The 19,784-nt window shown below is 47.6% G+C and overlaps 1 pseudogene across 1 annotated transcript in view; it reads right to left on the bottom strand.

Annotated features, from left to right (window-relative positions):
• The window catches only part of LOC137432251 (potassium voltage-gated channel subfamily KQT member 5-like), a 58,586-nt pseudogene extending 42,446 nt beyond the window's left edge, over positions 1 to 16,140 (bottom strand). The window contains exons 1-3 of the transcript XR_013621688.1: positions 15,857 to 16,140; positions 15,002 to 15,127; positions 14,787 to 14,897 (exon numbers count right to left, since the gene is read on the bottom strand). The product of XR_013621688.1 is annotated as a potassium voltage-gated channel subfamily KQT member 5-like (transcript). The remainder of the gene's footprint in view (positions 1 to 14,786; positions 14,898 to 15,001; positions 15,128 to 15,856) is intronic.
• Positions 16,141 to 19,784: the final 3,644 nt, after the last annotated feature.

The following is a 19,784-nucleotide window of genomic DNA, read 5'->3' as shown; positions in this document are numbered from 1 at the left end:
TCAGTGTAGTACAAATAAGGTCAGCGTAGTACAAATAAGGTCAGTGTAGTACAAATAAGGTCAGCATGAGGACCTGTAGGTAAAAACACAATCCATATTCCGCAGTCTATTTTGCCTGTTGCACACATGTCCCACCCTTTGCTGCAAACTCATTATTTCCAGAATCACGTTTGTTGACTGACAAGTTCGCTTGTGCACCTATTGTACCAAGTGATGGTGGGGAAGCACGGAAGCAAAACATCACGTTTACTCGTACGATACCAAAACGTAACTACTGCAAAATGACTTAACTTTGGCCCAGTGTAATAATGTATGAAGCATATCTATCATTTGGTAGTTGGGCACATCTGAATAGCAGTAGGATTGGATACTCATTCCAGTGGAAAAGTAGTAATAATAATCTTATAAAAAGTCTCATCACATCGCAGGTCGACGAGAGTTCTGTGGTGTTTGGTGCAGTTGTGGTGCTTGTTAGGGGATCGACTTTTAAAATGTGCACCGATTGGTTGGACAGATTCCGGACCCCACCCACATTTGTCGCTTGACTCCACCCACCATGGCACCAGATGAAATAGTATGGCTGCCATCTTGGTTTTCTGATGGGCCAAAGACATCAGGCCTGTAGGCTTTTGCTGATTATACACTGCCCAGGTTTGTTGCATCAGATTTCCATTGGATTTGTTTGGGGTCGATTGTTACTCACGATGAGGAACCCCGAAAAATCTAATCAATGACGTATAAAAATTATTAGTAAGGTTTAATCAAACCTGTCAAGACTGGTGTTGGCTTAGCGGTTAGGGTGCTGGCTTGGGATCCTCGGATCCTGGGTTCGAATCCCGATTGATCGCTGAATTCACGCCAGGGGGGTTGACTCGGCCTGTCATCCTTCCGAGGTCGGGAAATTGAGTACCAGTTCATTGGTACTTCCCTGTGTGTCGCAAGAGGCACCTAACAGGGTTGGCGGCAGGAAGGGCATCCGGCCATAAAACATTGCTTCAAAAAGGGGACCGCGGTTCGGAGTGAGGGAAAATGGTCCTCGAAAGGTGGTTCAATCAAACCTGTCGGCACGAATGGTAATTGCCTCCCAAACAAAATAGTGTGACATAATTTTGGAATGGCCCCATATTGGGGTTAAACAATCCGTGACTGTGTGACGAATCAGCTCGTTTTGATATAACTCTGGCCGAGGGTGACACAGATAAGGTGTGTCATGAGCGCAGGGTAATAGTGGACCACAATAACAGATAAGGCTTGCACCAAAGCCAGGAATTTGGAATAAATAGACAGAAAATCGACAATTAATGTACCACGACCTCAAGATAGAACTGGAGAGATGTAGGAAACATCAATCAAATAGATTCCGGGGGGTTGTAAGAATTTCATTTAATGCTGATTAAGAACAGAGGAGTACCGCATGTCCTAAAACTCAAAAAAGAAAAAAGAAAAAAGAAGTTATATGTTAAAAAAATAAATAAATAAATAAATCAGATATCAACAAATGGCAACTAGAGAAGTCAGTTTGCTCCTGCAAACAGGAAATATACTTGGGCAAGGAGGCCCCTTGGATTCCCAAGATCTGGATGATTCCAAATCCAAGGAAAACTGACCTGCAGAATGACTAATCAGTGAATCACCACGAAGATAATGATGATGTGAATTACAACCTGTCTTTTGGGTAAACCCAGAATGCTTGTCGTGTTTGTACCTCCGTCACCAAAGGTGGATGGAAGTTATGTTTGCACCCCTGTCTGTTTGTCCGTTTGTTTGTTACTTGCCGGAAAAAATTCCAGCAAGTATGTTGGATGGTTGGTTTGTCTGTCTGTCTGTCTGTCTGTCTGTCCGTCCGTTCGTCTGTGCACAGTACTACGTCTACATCGTTGCACATAGCATCGCCATACTTTACACACATTTTTGCCTTGCCCTGGAATCGACTGTGCCCAATTTTTAACTCTCTAGGCCCAAGGTCAAGCTCAAGGTCACCCAAAACGTGAAAATCGTGACCGCAGCGTAAAGCCGGGGCGTGGCGGAGTGATACAGCGGAAGGATTAGACGGTTTAAATGAAGCCGCGATGAGACGGATTTTCATTGGGACCTTCATCATGATTTCGTTACCTCCGTTATCAAAGGTGGATGGAGGTTATGTTTTCACCCCTGTCTGTTTGTTAGTTTGTTACTTGCCGGAATAGATTCCGGCAAGTATGTTGGTTGGTTGGTTACTTGCTGGAATAGAATAGATTCCGGCAAGTATGTTGGTTGGTTGGTTTGTTAGTTGCCGGAATAGATTCGCCAGAATAGATTTTGGGTGGTGAGGGGGCTTGGAGGCAGATTTTAATCTTACAGCCGTCATGTTGGTGCTCGCCGTCACTGCGATGCGAAGCAAAAGACGCCTCAGAGCTGTCACATTCACAATCATGTCGTATGTACTCCCGATACGTGTTTCCTTCATTGTAAAAACTGCCAAGTCAACAGTTAAAAGGATTTTGAGCCGATAGGTGTTACGGCCTTGGCAAGATCGATGGAGACAGCGATCTGTTAGCTTATACACCGCCCAAATAGCTATGTGGAATTCTCTCATGTAGAGATTAAATCCACATCGTTTGAACTTTGGCAGAGGTCATTATTTACTTTTAATGATGTTTATATACGAATCAATAAGAAGATCATTTGTTTTGGGTCATCCTTTCCACATATCTCATGGGATTGCGCATTGCAGACACGACCGTGATGGCGGGGAGTGGTTGGAAAATCCCCCCCCCCCCCCAAAAAAGTACATTCCGGCAAGTCCTCGGTCTCTGACTGATTTTTCATTACTTGCCGGAAAAAATTCTAGCAAGCATGTTGGTTGGTTGGTTTGTCTGTCTGTCTGTCTGTCTGTTTGTTTGTCTGTCTGTCGGTTTGTCTGTCTGTTTGTCTTTCTGTTTGTTTGTCTGTTTGTTTGTCTGTCTGTCTGTCTGTTTGGCTGTTTGTTTGTGTGCAGTACTACGTCTACATCATTGCACATAGAATCGCCATACTTTACACACATATTTGTCTTGCCCTGGAATAGACTGTGCCCAATTTTTAACTCTCCAGGCCCAAAGCCTCCATTATGACATCATAATTCGATAATTCGACAAGTACAAAACTACAACCAATCAAGATGCAATTTCTTGAGCGCCATGTCGGCATAAACTGGTGGAGAAAAAAAATAATGATAACGACATCGGTCACGTGGTTCGGCCGCCATCTTGGAAAAACCGAAAAACTTTGCACCTCTATATCTCCGAAAATGCTGAATAGAAAAAATTGAGACATGGCTCATTGTAAAGAACTCTCCATGGGGAAATATGTTCATGATGATGTCATAGGTGCCTCTGTTATGATGTCATAATTCGACAAGTACAAAACTTCATCCGATCAAGATGAAATTTCTTGAGCATAATCTCGGAATAAATTAGTTTAGAAAACAAATAATGATGACGTCATCGGTCACGTGGTTCGGCCGCCATATTTTTTATTTCGGCAAGTCCTCGGTCTCTGACCAAGGTCAGACCAAGTCCTCGGTCCTCGGCAAGTCCTCGGTCAACACCAAGTCCTGGTGCTGGCTTAGCGGTTAGGGTGCCGGCTTGGGATCCTAGGATCCTGGGTTTGAATCCCTGTCGATCGCTGAATTAACGCCAGGGGGGTTCACTCAGCCTGTCATCCTTCCAAGGTCGGCAAATTGAGTACCAGCTTGCTGGGATGAATGATCACGGTGTGTACCCCGATTTAGAATAGGTACACCATATCCCTGCGCATCGTAAGAGGCGACCAAGGGTTGGCGTCAAGAAGGGCATCCGGCCATAAAAACATTGCCTCAAACAGGGAACCATGATTGTCATGGGGCCCGCAAGGCTAACCCCCGCTTTAGCGGGGAAAATGGCCTTAAAACGATCATTCATTCATTCATTCATTTCATTCATTCATTCATTCAAGTCCTCGGTCTCTGACTGATTTCTAGTCTGTCTGTTTGTTTGTCTGTCTGTGCACAGTACTACATCTACATCATTGCACATAGCATCACCATACTTTACACACATATTTGTCTTGCCCTGGAATAGACTGTGCCCAATTTTTAACTCTTTCGGCCCAAGGTCAAGCTCAAGGTCACCCAAAACGTGAAATCAGGGGGGTCGAGTTTTCATTTAAAATATATTTCAAACCACAATAACTCTAAAAGTACAAGAGATATGCATACACTTACTGTTACTGACATATAGGAAGTCACATATGACATTCCATTTGGCACCATGACCTTTGACCTTGAGTGACCTTGAAAGATCAAACACAAAGTCAATAAAAAAAGGTACATTCCGGCAAATCGACGGTCTCTGATCGATTTCTAGTTCGTTTGTGAACAAGATATCTCAAAAAGTTGTGGACGGATTTGGACGACATTTGGCAGAGATGTAGCGTATGTCACAAGGACGAAATCATTAGATTTTGGTGAAGATCCGGTTTCGGATCCGGCTACTGGAATTTTTTAAAAGTGATTCTTCACCATTGGGAGATAGGGCCAAAAACGATACATAGCAGGATATCTCAAAAAGTAATGGACGGATTTGGACGAAACTTGATGGACAGGTTGTGTGTGTGACAAGGAAGAATCGATTCGATTTTGGTGAAGATCTAAATATGGATTCGGATATGATAATGATTTAATTTTTGTAAGTGATTCTTCACCATTGAGTGATATGGCCAACCAGGTGGAGGTATGCCGTTCTAGTTATTTTATATAAACTTCCAACATTTGCTAAGGCAAGCTATTCACAGGTGTGCACAGACCTAAAGGTGAGCGCAGCTTATTTTATACATAAACAGTTTTGTCTCAATCTTATCCTCGATCTTACTCGAGTCCGACCATAAAATACAATGTTCCACGTCAAGCATCCCATGGGAGAGATTGGCAGCAGATGTTCATTAGATGTTAGCAATGCCCTCGAGTCTTTTTGGGCTAGGTCCCAGTTTCAATTATATACACAGTTTGGAAAATTTCCTGCAGTCGGTAAGTTGTTCCTGAAAACACAGCGACCCACCTGGAATGTGCACAGAGCACGGCAATTTGTCACCCACCTAGAAACCCAAACTGTGAAACGCACATGAAGGAATTCACGAAAGAGATCACGACAGTTGGGTCTGATAGACCTTAAGAACCAGACATATGTATATGTTACTTACAATAATTAGACAAGCAATGATGCATGACGTCACATCCTCAATGTAAATCAGTTTTGGACAATAGTGATTCAAGTCAGGTTTCAGGTGTCAGGTTAGTCTTTTGGGATTGCCAGTAGTAGGTAAGTTTTGAGTAGTTTTGCTTTTTCAACAATTGACTCGTAATGACAGAGGATGCCCAATCCGTTGCTGGCTTTGGAGGTAAGCTTTGAAATGTGGTCGGCCCAGGAGAGGTCATGCCTGATGACGAGGCCGATAAGTTCAAGAGACTCAAAGTGTCCCATTGGTTGAAGATGGAAATACACAGGTGGGTTTGTTTGATAATCCTTCTGCAGCAACAGGGTGACACTCAGATTGACAGGGTTACATTTGTTAGACCAACGTATAATCAATTCCAGATCAGCTGTTGTCTGCCTGAGTTTTTGTCAAGAGTGCGCCATTGTATACTGGTACTTCGGAGGTGAGCTTTGCAATGTGGAAAAGGGGAAAATGGACTTTCCTAAACAGGAGTTGAGAAAACATCAGTTTACCGTGGTGGGAAGCAAAGTGAGGCTGTCATTTTGAGCACTATCCTTCATCAGAGAAGAAGAGTGAAGTGCAAGTCAAGGGAGAATTATAAGGGAAGAAAAGAAGCTGTAAGCAAATGTCAGAGTTCAAGAGGAGGGGTGAGATGTCAAGGGCCAAGAGGCAGGACAACAAGGGATGGGTGAAGTCAGTGAATGTCAAAGGTTGAAGACACTTGATCGAAAGTGTCAGGTGAAGCATCAAGTGGAGTTTGCATCATAAAAAGAATATGGGAGAGATGGAAAGAAATAATAAACTGCAGCGGCTACCGCTGGGTTTTCACAATCGCCTTGCACCTATCAAGGACGCGGAGCGATCACCATGCCGGGCTCGTCCAGGACGCCCGGGCAGGCCCGCGCTCAACTTGCTAGGCCTCGGGCATGCCCGGGCAGGCTCGCCCTCAACTTGCCAGGCCGCAGCCAGGACGCTCGGCCACGCCCCCTCTCGCCTTTCCTGGGCAAACGCTCCGGGATAATGTGTGTATATATATTGCTGCCCGATAAACGGGCTTTTCAGAGTACCTGAGTGTTTTGTTTGAATAAAGCAACTCGGACGAATTCCAGCTTTTTGTCGCGTCCATTCTTCCGATCGACGTGGGAGCCCAAGCTCCTTCATTGGTGACCTACCGACATGGACACGGCAGTGGCCCTTAAACTGCCTACCTTCTAGGAGGCTCACGCGGCGGTTTGGTTCGCACAGGCGGACTCCCTGTTCGCCCTGCGAGGCATCATGGCCAACGACACCCGCTTCCACCATGTGGTAGCAGCGCTCGGTTCAGCCACCGCGGCCCGCGCCCTGAGCCTCCTCGAGAGCCCGCCAGCCGCTGACAAATACGGCGCGATTAAAAAGCTTCTCCTCGACGCTTTCGCCCTCCCATCGGCGGAACGCGCACGGCGCCTGCTCGACCTGCCCGAGCTCGGCGACACGCGCCCTTCCGAGCGAATGGACTACATGCTTTCGCTGCTCGGCGAGCACTCTCCGGCATTCCTGTTCCGGGAGCTGTTCCTCCGTCAGCTGCCTAGCCCGGTATGCCTCGCCCTGGCAAGCACGACGATCACGGATCCCCGTGCCCTTGCCAGGGAAGCCGACAAGATCTCCGCCGCAGGCCAGCGCATCGCAGCAGTGACCTGGGGCCCACCGCCGTCCGACGCAACACCCATGGCGCCCGAACACCCGGCACGGTCGACGACCGAACTGCCGATGCAATTGGCGGCCGCTACACCGAGCCGACCACCTCCAGCACGACGACCGGGGCCTCCACCTGACCAAGCGTGGTGTTACTATCATGCCAGGTTCGGACAGAAGGCCCGGACATGCCGACCCCCGTGCACCTTCGGCAGGCCGGGAAACGGCCGGGCCGGCGTTCATTACCAGCCATGAGCGCCGGCCACACGGGCAACTTACTGTTCATCACGGATAAAGCGTCCGGACGGCACTTCCTGTGCGACACCGGCGCCCAACTGAGCGTCATACCCGCCTCTGACCAGGACAGGCAGTCCGTGGTTTGCGGCCCCTCCTTGGTTGCGGCCAACGGATCGGCCATCCGCACCTTCGGCCCGCGCAACGTCACCCTCTGCTTCGGTGGCCAACGCTTTGCTTGGACGTTTGTAACCGCAAACGTGCCCATGGCTCTGCTAGGCGCCGACTTCCTCTGCGCACACGGACTGCTGGTGGACGTCCAACTGCGTCGTTTAATCAACGCCGAAACCTTCAGCTCCCTGGTATGCACATTGAGCAGCTCCGCGCCGACCGAGCTGGCATGCGCCCTCCCGGCGGCGAACGAGTTTGCTCGCCTGCTCACGGAGTTCCCGGCCCTCACGCGGCCGACGTTTTCGGCCGTCGCAGTACGGCATGGGATCGAGCACCACATACCAACCACGGGCCCGCCGGTCTATGCCAGAGCCCGCCGCCTCGACCCAGCCAAGCTCGCCATGGCCAAAGCCGAGTTCGACGGTTTAGAACACCTCGGCATCGTGCGGCGCTCCGATAGCGCGTGGGCTTCGCCACTACACATCGTCCCAAAGCCAGGGGGCGGCTGGCGCCCATGTGGCGACTACCGCCGCTACCACCCCCGACAGGTATCCGATCCCGCACATCCAAGACTTCTCCGCCCGTCTGGCGGGATGGGTCATTTTTTCGAAAATTGATCTCATACGGGGATATCACCAGGTACCTGTCAGGGTGGCCGACGTCCCTAAAACGGCAGTCATCACGCCGTTCGGCTTATTTGAATTCTTACGGATGCCATTTGGTCTCAAGAACGCGGCTCAGGCGTTCCAGCGCTTGATGGACGGCATGCTGCGTGACCTGCCGTTCCTTTTCGTTTACCTGGACGACATCCTCGTTGCCAGCACGTCCCGGGCCGAGCACCTCCTCCACCTCCGAACACTGTTCGGGCGCCTCAGCGAGCACGGCCTCATCGTCAACCCGGCCAAATGCCACTTCGGCACGACGGCCGTTGATTTTTTGGGCCACCACATCACCAAGAACGGGGCCGCGCCGCTGCCAACCAAGGTCGAGGCCATCACCACGTTCCCGCGTCCCCACACCATAAAGGCCCTGCAGGAATTCCTGGGAATGGTGAATTTTTATCACCGCTTCGTGCCCCGCGCTGCTCAAATCATGCGGCCCCTCTACGAAGCCCTCCGGGGCAAGCCGGCCAAGCATGACATCGCCTGGTCCGCAGCAATGGACGCGGCCTTCCAAAGCTCAAAGCGGGCCCTCGCCGATGCAACACTGCTCGCTCACCCGGTGCTGAACGCTCCCATCGCCCTCACCACGGATGCCTCCGACTACGCGGTGGGCGCCGTACATGTGCAATGGGTGAACGGGGTTTGGCAGCCACTCGCTTTTTTCAGCCGGCAGCTCCGGCCGAACGAGCTCAAATACAGCACGTTTGACCGTGAGCTCCTCGGTCTACACCTGGCCGTCCGCCATTTCCGCCACCTCCTGGAGGGCCGACCTTTCACGGCGTTCGTCGACCACAAGCCGTTGGTTTACGCAATGGCCAAGGTCACGGAGCCGTGGTCGGCCTGCCAACAGCGCCACCTCTCCGCCGTGTCGGAGTTTACCACGGACATCCGGCACGTCGCCGGCAAAAACAACGCCGTGGCCGACTGTCTTTCCCGGGCCAGCGCGAACGCGGTCCACCTGGGCGTGGGCTTCGCGCTTATGGCGGCGGACCAAACCACCGACACCACGGTGCAAGCCCTCCGGGCGGCGGACACGGGCCTCCGCCTGGCCGACATCCCCTTCGCGGACAATGTCCTGCTCTGCGACGTCTCCCAAGGCCAGCCTCGCCCCATCGTGCCCGTCACCTGGCAACGCTGCATCTTCGCCTCCCTCCACGGCCTTTCCCACCCGGGCCGGAAAGCTTCCCAGAAGCTGGTGTCGGCGCGATTCGTCCTGCACGGCCTTCGTCGGGACGTCCGCGATTGGACCAGCACCTGCACAGCCTGCCAATGGGCCAAGGTCCACCGACACACCCATGCCCCGCTGGCACCTTTCACCGTGCCCGAACGACGTTTCGACCACGTCAACGTGGATCTGGTGGGCCCCCTCCCCCCGTCACAGGGGATCACACACCTGCTCACCATGGTGGACAGGACCACCAGGTGGCCGGAGGCCGTTCCCCTCATCTCCACCACCACCGCCGACGTGGCACAGGCTTTCATCGCCACCTGGGTCGCCCGCTTCGGCGCACCGGCGGACATCTCGTCAGACCGCGGACCACAGTTCACCTTCGAGCTGTGGGGCGCGGTCGCCCGCAACCTGGGGGTCAAGCTCCACCATACTACGGCCTACCACCCCCAAGCAAACGGGTTGTGCGAGCGATTCCACCGCTCCATGAAGGCCGCGCTCATGGCCGGCCTTCAAGACGGCGGTTGGGCCGACCGGCTGCCGTGGGTCCTTTTGGGCCTCCGCACGGCCCCCAAGGAGGACCTCCAGGCATCCACCGCCGAGCTTGTCTACGGCCAGGCGCTACGCGTCCCGGGCGAATTCGTGCCCGACGCTACCAGTCCCTGGTCCGCAGCTCACCAGCGCTCGGACCTCCAGGAGGCCGCCCGACGGTTTGCCCCCGTGCAAACATCCCACCATGGTGACCCCCAGTCCTACGTCCCCCCAGCACTTCGCACAGCGGAGTATGTTTTTGTGCGTCACGACGCACATCGGGGGCCACTCCGGCCGCCGTACGACGGGCCCTTCCGGGTCCTGCGACGGGACGACAAGTCGTTCGTCATCGACATCGGCGGCAGGTCGGACCGGATTGCGGTGGACCGCCTCAAGCCGGCGCACGTGGACGTCGACCAACCACCACGGGTGGCCCTTCCGCCGCGGTGAGGCCGCCCCCCGTCCACGGTGCCCCCCACTCGACCGCCCACCACCACACCGGACCCCCCCCCCCCCCACGACCCACCAGGGGTCGCTTCGGCCGGGTCATCAGGACCCCCCTCAAATTGACCCTGCAGGTGCAAGTCGATTCTGGGGGGACGTGTGTAGCGGCTACCGCTGGGTTTTCACAATCGCCTTGCACCTATCAAGGACGCGGAGCGATCACCATGCCGGGCTCGTCCAGGACGCCTGGGCAGGCCCGCGCTCAACTTGCCAGGCCTCGGTCGGGACGCCCGGGCATGCCCGGGCAGGCTCACCCTCAACTTGCCAGGCCGCAGCCAGGACGCTCGGCCACGCCCCCTCTCGCCTTTCCTGGGCAAACGCTCCGGGATAATGTGTGTATATATATTGCTGCCCGATAAACGGGCTTTTCAGAGTACCTGAGTGTTTTGTTTGAATAAAGCAACTCGGACGAATTCCAGCTTTTTGTCGCGTCCATTCTTCCGATCGACGTGGGAGCCCGAGCTCCTTCAAAACAAACAAAACTTGAAAGCATCTGAAAATACAAAGCCTGTCCGCATCCGCTTTGCAATCAGACTTCTTCTTCTTCTTCCATATGTGAAAGATGACTAAAAAACAGCAAAAAAACAAAACTAGAAAAAAATTGACAATTTTTGGTGACCTTGACCTCTTGACCTCAAAAGCAACAGGCTTCAGTGGCCCAATATGCAACCCCCGCTTAAATTTCAAGTCAATTAGATTAAAATCGACAATTTTATGCAACCTTGACCTTCGACCTTTTAATCTAAAAAAACACCAATCTGCTTCTAGCTTTTGAATGGTGAACCAATTCATTGACCCAATATGCAAATTCTTAACATTTCAGGTCAATTGGATGAAAACTGACGATTTTAAAGTGATGCTGAGCTTTGACCTTTTGAACAAATTATTAATTATTTGTCTTCTCCATATTCTCAAAATAAAACTTTGGTGAAAATTTGATGGCAAAACTCAAATGGTAAAAAGTTAGGCCCGGGCCGACATACATACAGACAGACACACACACACACACACACACACACACACACACACACACACACACACACACACACACACACACACACACACACACACACACACACACACACACACACACACACACACACGTGATTGCAAAATCCTGTATCCCACTGCACGGGGGATGGCCTAACAAGAACAGCACTATGTAGAGTGCACACCTCCACCTGGCTTAACAGTTTACATTTAGTATCCAATGATGGGTCGAATCTGGATCCAGACCTTAACCACCAAAATCTAATCGGCTTATTTTTTCACCTACCAACTCATCGACCAAATTTCGTCATTATCCGTCCACAAATTTTTGAGATATCGCGCTATATATCGCTTTTAGCTCTATCCCTCAATGGTGAAAAATAATCACTTGTAAATCGTAAAATAGTAAATAAAAGATTGCTCAACAAAGCTTTGAAACAAACAAAGAGCATGACCTCTGAATCTTAATTTGATGTCTCAGCCCATCAGCTTGTCCAGAGAGCCTCTGCCAGTGGTCAGGTTCACTATGTCAATAAATTATATTTCGTTCAAAATCATGGTAGATTAGCAAACCTATACATTTTTGGAAAGGTTATAGCATAAGGAAACTAAAAATCAATGTTTACATTTGGAGAGATACCTGTATGGCGGCCATTTTGGATTTTCAAAATGGCCACTGTAAAATACATATTTTGTTCTATTTCTGCCTCTAATTACCCTAAAAACTTTAAAAAATATACTAAACCTATATTTTCAGGGACAAGGAATCCAATGAAAGTATCAAATTAGTGCTATGGGGAATGGTAAGACACGAATCAAAGGTTTTGAATTGCAAAATACTGTCTTTATATTCGCGATAAGTTGCATAATCAAATACATGTTATCATTTTGTACAGGCAGTTAATAACATCAAAATGTGTCACAATAATTCATATCACCAAACATACACAGGCAGTCAGCAAAATCATACATACACATGCAGTCAGTATAACTTCACATCTACACAGGCAGTCAATGACAAAATATACACGGGCGGTCAATGGCATCAAACATACACGATTACAGAATATGCCATTTAGAGTTCGTCATCACTGTCGTGTGTGTCGTATCCGACAATATAGTCCGCATCGTTTTCACAGTCCGGTCCACACAAGCAAAGGTCGGTCAAATTGATTGGCAAATCGAATTGGTCGAATGGTCGATCGAATCGAATTCGATTAATCGAATCGAATCGATCGAATGGTCGATCGAAGCGATTGGTCGAATGGTCGAATGGTCGAATTGGTCAAATGGAATTGGTCGATTGGTCGAATTGGTCGAATCGAATTGGTCGGAATTGGCAAATGTAAACATTGATTTTCAGATTTTCCATGTAATAACGTTTCCAAAAATGTATAGGTTTGCTAATCTACCACGATTTTGAACGAAAAAACATAGTGAACCTGACTACATTCCCATTGATGAAAACGACAGGTGTGTGTATTTGCTAATGGAATTAACAAGTCAGAAATAGAATGCAGCAACACAAAAGAGAAACAGCAGAGCCTGTGAAATGGAGCTGTTGTCGTGAATGCAAAGCAGTCACTGAAGAAGAAGTAGATGCCATCATGAACCTCAAACAGACATTTCAGGAAGTCCATGGAAGAGCCGAGGCCTGCCTTGGATGCATGTGATGAGGGCTGTCCTCATGGACGCCACACCACGGTTGCTAACAGAGATCCCCCTGACAGTAACGTTATAAAGTTACAAGGTCACTCCTTGGTTTGGTTCAATGATAGCGGATGTTGTCGTCAACTTTGCATACTCCGCATACTAGCTCAGGCTCACCTTGCATTTGTTTAGTGCAATGTAATTGTGATGCACCAGCACATTAGATGCATCCACATAAACATTCACTTTCACCTGCATCACTGATAATATGACCCGACTGCAAAGCCGCAATGAGCCGGCGAAGCCAAAGCCCCTTGCCACCATTTTATCCGTCACTATGGCATCAGTCGGTTAGGTAGTTGGTAGTAGGTAGGTGTAGTAGGTACCGTACCTAGTTCAAAATGACACCATTTGCATTCTGGATGAGATTAAAATTGATAAAATTTACTTCTTGATTAATTCGGTGAATTCTCATTCTCATCTTCGTTCTCAATCTTCTTCATCTTCATCTTCATCTTCGTTCATTCTTCATCTCATCACATCTCATAATCTCAAAATTCTCAACTTCGGATATTTCCGGCTGTGAAAAACTATCCCCTATGGCCGCGAGATTTCTAAAAAAATAATTCTTCGTCGATTTTAGAATATTTGACGCCGTTTTCAGCCTCCGAAACGCGGTAATAAGCTTTTCTGAAATATTTTTCAAATGCTCGAATCTCATTAGTTCCGGTGTTTGGTGACGATTTTCGTTGAAGATAACCAGGGCCCGTGCGGGCCCGGGGAACGAGGTTGGTCTTAAAGTATTTTAATTACAAATTAGAGGTGCATAAGATTGTGAATCAAACAAAGACGGGTGAAACTGAAACAAACTCCTATTGAACTTTTTCGCAATTTTTTATGCATACTTCCGCATCCGCAAGATGGCGGCCTCCATGGAGCGATTTGGTGCGTCAACGCTTCGAAATTCTCAAAGGATCCAGCAAAATCTGGCTTTTCAACATAATACGTACGCGTTCATTCACAACACCGGCTTCGCCGGCTATTATTTCATGCACATTTTAATTGGAATAAAATACATGGACAAACCAAAATACGTCAACACGTGATTTCCACATGACAATTGAACCACAATTTACCACATGATACTATATTTACACAACAACAACAACAACAACAGGCATTTTAATGCCATTTTCCCTGCAGGAGCGGAGGTTAGCCTTGCGGTCCCCATGACAATCTTCTCCATTTTGCCCTATTTTCTGCATCTCTCCTTGTTAACCCCCTTGCCTGCATTTCTTCTTCCACCATCTTTAGCCAAGTTGTTCTCGGTCTTCCCCATCCTCTACTTCCTTCTACATTCATTTCCATCACTCTTCTCAACCAGTCACTTTCATCCTTCCTCAACACATGACCAAACCATCTCAACCTGTTCCTCTTCACAGCATCAATCACAGGCTCTATTCCCATCATCTTTCGCAATTCATCATTTGCCTTCCTCTCAACGAGACTCCACACATCCACCGAACCATTCGCATTTCCACCCTTTCCAGCCTTCGTTTGCTGCTCTACGTTCATTACCCACGTCTCGCTCCCATAAATCATAACACTTCTCACACATGCAGCATACACCTTTCCCTTCAGCTTCAACGACACGCCCCTCCTCGTCAGCACGCCACTCAGTTTGAAAATTAACATGGGATACAAATAATGTTCATACTGCGGAAATGAAAGCTGGAAAGATGGCTACGTCATGATGCAACGCTCACTCGTGCTTCCGTGACATGAAACTGCTGCTTTAGCTAAAAGCAATTCAACTGCTAGCTCAGAGTTGCGTGTACTAGTGATACCAGTGAGAAGGTGACTTTGAAGACCTGAAACCACCCACAAGAGGTGCAGTCAATGTTCAGAGTATAGCAAGCCCAGTTGTGGCATTGAGGACCTGAAATATCCCAAAAACCTTGATACGTTATGGACAGTTTTTATTGATGGCTCACCGCAGGTAATGCGAAGAACGAAATTCCGATAAGCGAGAAGCATGCAGTAAGCAATCGCCCACACCATGTTACCGGCTTCTTATCCCCGTATCCAATGGTGGTCAGTGTGATCTGGAAGCAAAAATACACCCTTCACCCTCTGCACTTGCGATCCCTGTGAAAGAGAGAATGAAATTGTGAACATGGTCTTGTTGATGAAGTTGGGCGTTCCTTACCGTGCCCCACCACAAGGCATCGGCATACGTGTTAAATTCTTCGTTCTTGTCCTTCTCTGCCAGGTACACGAGGAATGAAGAAAACACAAGGACAAGGAAACCGATGTACCAAGCAGTCATCAGCTCCTGCAGGGACACACGCATGCTACAAGTTACTTATAACGCATTTCGGTCGCTTATTTCATCATCAAGGTTCCGATTGCCTAGGTATCTTCAGGAAATTAAAGGAAACACTGGCTACCAATCCTACAACAAAAATAAATCACTGTGGGACAATCTATTTATTAAATATGAAATTATGGCACAATTTTATTTTGACCACCCTCTGTTCCTTCCTCTTACATCTCCTCCTTAATATCTTACTCTTTTTCACCCGCACACGACCTTCACTTCCGTTTCTCAATTATTATTATTATTATTATTATTATTTTTTTTTTTGTGGACAAGATCGAGGCTCGAGTAAGAGCTAACATCAATCACAAAAAAAAAAACTTACACACAAAACATACAATAAAGGGAGCAGGAGACAAGATGGGGAGAGAGAGGGAAGCACACAAGTACAACAGCAGAGAACAGAGACATCGGGAGATCTGTGGGAAGGAAGAGGGCTTGGGGGGAGGATGCACGGGAAGGCGGGCGAAAAGAAAAACGGGGGAAGGCGGCGGAATTTAGCTTCTTCTCTCCACATTACTTACAAAGCAGACAGTCGGGTCAGACAATTCAACTGTAATCTCTTCCTGCCTCTGCCCAGCAGGAAGTGATTCTTTACTTTTGGGATTTCTTCACTTTGTTATGCCAAAGGTTATCCGCAAGGAAACGTTTTATGTATGGCCTTGATCGCATATGGAAGCATACCTTACTGTGTGCACAGACCACAGAGCCAAGCAGCTTCCAAGTGCCACCCCGCCGATCCATTCGCACCATCCGCAAGATCTGCAGGAAGCGAAGCGACCGTAGTGCAGATGCCGCAAACATGTTTCCTTGGGTGCCAGCTGCAAGTATGGCCATCGAAGCGACCAGCACAATGATGTCTGCAAACGATTGAAGGGTCATCATACGTACTTTATTGGCTTTAACTTATCGGAATAAGAGGGTGACCCCAAAAATGGCACATCTGTTCAACAGATCTTTGTTTCTTTAACATTTCCAACCAATGAAGTATGCTCTCTCGTGACAGATAAGTGCCCTCAAAGACAAGGAAGAGTTTGGGGGCCATCTTTTTAACACATATGCATAGGGGTGAAAGGAGGTGTGGGGGTGGGGGACATGTTAAAAAATTAAGGCAGAGGAAAAAAATTAAGGTGGCGTGCAGAGAAAAAGGAGTATTTGAAGAGGTAGGAGTAAGGGGAGGGGAGGAGGAGGGTGAATGTACCATATAGGAGTGGGGGTGGAGTGAAAGGTTCTCTCCGTATGTGCATATGTAATAAGTAGATTGCTAGCTTTGAGATTATCAAGCCACATAGATAGAAGCCATTTCCTTTGTGTCAGCACGTTTGCCCTACAAGAACACATCAATCCACAACCTTTTTTTAGATATCATGCTATATATCGTTTTTGGCCATATCATTCAATGGCGAAAAATCATTTCTTTAAATGATAGTGTCCGGATCTTCACCAAAATTGAATCAATTCGTCATTGTCAAACACCCAACCTGTCAACCAAGTTTCGTACGAATCCGTCCACAACTTTTTGAGATATCCTGCTCACAGACAGACAACAGGGGTGAAAACATAACCTCAGTCCACTGTGGTGTTAGAGGTAAAATCACCTGATGGCTCATGAGATTGAATTGAAATCGAATGAGTATCTCATCCGATATCATGACGAGTCTTTTGTAATGGCACGTGCAACATCCACTTCCAAAAGACATCGAACGATGGATTGTATAAGGAGACATCTCATGGAATTATTGATCCCATCCCTCCATATGGCCCACACATTTCCCTTTGTTCACTCTCTACTGCCCACTGCTCCCCCCCCCCCAGCCCCCTCTCCTTTACCCACCCCAGGCATACATTAGGGAACATACATGGTACATATTAGGAAACCCATTTTAAAGGCCAGAAAAATGTTGCAGGGAACATATCTCTCACTCCACATGTTAATGTAATGACAACCATACACAGCACACTTTTCTGTTTGAAAAATACATTTTGATATTTTCCAATGTCCTTGTCCTGCATGTGGCCATATGTACAATCTCCTCCATGAGCTTTTGGCACTCCACAGAAAAGGAAATTCCTCATATCATTGTCTAAAGGGACAGACGGCCCACACCCAACCATATGATTTTTGACGAGGGATTTTTGACCATCAGCCTGCTCGTGCTCCCATACATCCATTTCTCCTCTCTTCCCATCCCCTCCCTCTGGCCCATGGTGCATTGGATCTGTATTTTTCTCAAATTACTTTGTTAGCGTATTGAGCAGTTGATCAATAAAAGCGGATGGGATTGTAACCCAACGCACCGTGCCTAACCGTCGCTTCGCTGACGGATTGAATCAAAAGACAGCAAAACTTACACTTCACAAACAAAATTGCATGTCCATGTTTGAGTCTCAATGAGGATGTAAAATAAAGTCAAACACATGAAAAAAGGATCTTTGTTAATGTATTGGTTGTTGTTGTTGCTGCTGCTGCTGCTATAATCGTGGTTGTTGTTGTTGTTGGTGTGCCACTTATTATTATATATTTTCCTATTGCTTTGAATAGTATTATGATATATAATTTTGTGTGCTCCTTCCGTGTCCATCACGCTTTATTCTAAAACTAAACAGTTCCTGGTGTCGTACCTGTGCAAGGGCTACATTAAAGCTGCAGGTCCTGATTCTTCTTCTTCCGTCCCAGAAAGATGGGGTTTTAAAACAGGTATTACTATGACGAGCAACAGTGCCGCCCTACGGGCGGGGCTTCAATTGGGAAACCCAAATGAAAAGGCAAAATATCAGAAATTGAAGGCTTTTTTTGTTTTAAACGATTTATATAAACATCCATTGAATCATATCACACGCAAATCATCAAAATCTAAACAGTACTTGGCGCCCATTTTGAAAAAAAATTGAATTCTGCAAAACGGAAGCAGCCGCTACACCTGTTTCTCAGTCGCACGTTTATGTGTGAAGAGTGCGCGCCGAATCTGTAACACGGAAGCGGCCACTGCACCTGTTTCTCAGTCGCTTTGCACACGCTGCCGTGGTTCTTCGGAGCCACACGTTTATATAGGAAGAGTTCGTCAGGAGTCGATCTACTGTCTCCTGGTACGTAGAATTTCAACAAAAGCCACATCAATGTTCATATCGGTAAATATTATTCCATCGTGTTTGGAAAAACTGGAAAATTGGAAAACGTGGAAAATTGGAAAAACAATACAGCCTATTTTACTCCAGGGGTCCTAGGATTACCCGCCCAAAATATCGTTGCGATCGGTTGAGCCGTTTTTGCGGTACCTTCGAACGGACAGACGGACATTTGGTGAATTATAGTAAGATAAGATGAAACAGTCAATTTTTTGTTCCAAGTAAATTGATTAGAGTACCGTATTTGCTTTCCAACTTTACTTTTTTTTTCTTTTTTTTAAAACTCTACAACAGCAAGAACGTTTTCGAGGAAAGTGTGATGGACACGCATGCACACGCACAGACTTCTTGTATAAAGTAGTTGGTTTGTAGCCATTCTAATCATTGTTAGAAAATACTTTTGTGCCAATGTCAGCTGCTTTACTTGTATTGATCGAACTGTTGGTGGCAAATTCCAGATTATGTTTCCGTCTCATCATCATTTTCCCCAAATTTCTGTCACACGAGACCAAAAGGTCTTCATATACCGGTTGCAGTTTTATAATAAAATTTAAAAAAAGGTCATAACAGTCAAGACCTGTGGTTTTACAAGACTATCATGCGCTGGAATCCAACCTGTAAGCACCTGTTTGTAACTCTCAGACAGATGTGCAAAGATCTAACCCGAAAGTGTCAATAAAGTAAACTGACGTCGCTGCTGTGGTGTCATGAAGACCATCCACATATTACGTACATGTAAGAGGGGAGCGAGGATTGAGAAAAGACAAGAGGAGAGAATGCTGGCAAAGGGAGGGAAGGCAGCAGGCACGTATGGGACAAACAGTGGGGCGGGGGAGAGGGGAGTCAGAAATCCCGACATATTTGTGAAGGTCATCCTGTATGGTGATACCCTTTAGTGGAGGGCATTGAAAAGGTTTAAATTTTGATCAGATTTTTTAAAATCCTCAATGAACCAATGCTTTATTCGACTGTTGCACATATGCTCAAAGGCAATGAAAATTAGATGGAGAAAGTCACCGCAAGCACCGTTTCACACTTACTTTTCTCATTTACAACTCCTGAGCTTCCAATATTGCAAACACATTATGGAGCTAAACCTGGGCCACTGTCTTTCCAGAGTGTTGGCGCTGCCGAAGCAGTTTGTAGGGAAGGGTTATACTGTGCAACAGTCGATTGGAGTCTGGTGTCCATTTTACCAAAATAAGACGTTATCACAAGGCCTCAACTGAAAAAATTAATAAAGAAATAAACTATTGATTAATTGTGGATTTTAAAAAAGTCAGATCAAAATGTAAACCCTTTCAATGCCCTCCACTAAAGGGCATCAGCATACAGGATGACCTTCACAAATATGTCGGGATTTCTGACGCCCCTCTCCCCCGCCCCACTGTTTGTCCCATACGTGCCTGCTGCCTTCCCTCCCCTTACCAGCATTCTCTCCTGTTGTCTTTTCTCAAACCTCGCTCCCCTCTTACATGTACGTAAT

The sequence above is a fragment of the Myxine glutinosa genome, unplaced genomic scaffold (genome assembly GCF_964187855.1).
Source record: "Myxine glutinosa unplaced genomic scaffold, kmMyxGlut1.1 SCAFFOLD_2503, whole genome shotgun sequence".
Classification (NCBI taxonomy): Eukaryota; Metazoa; Chordata; class Myxini; order Myxiniformes; family Myxinidae; genus Myxine; species Myxine glutinosa.
The sequence above is the reverse complement of the archived record's forward strand: the minus strand, read 5'-3'. Positions and strand labels throughout refer to the sequence as shown.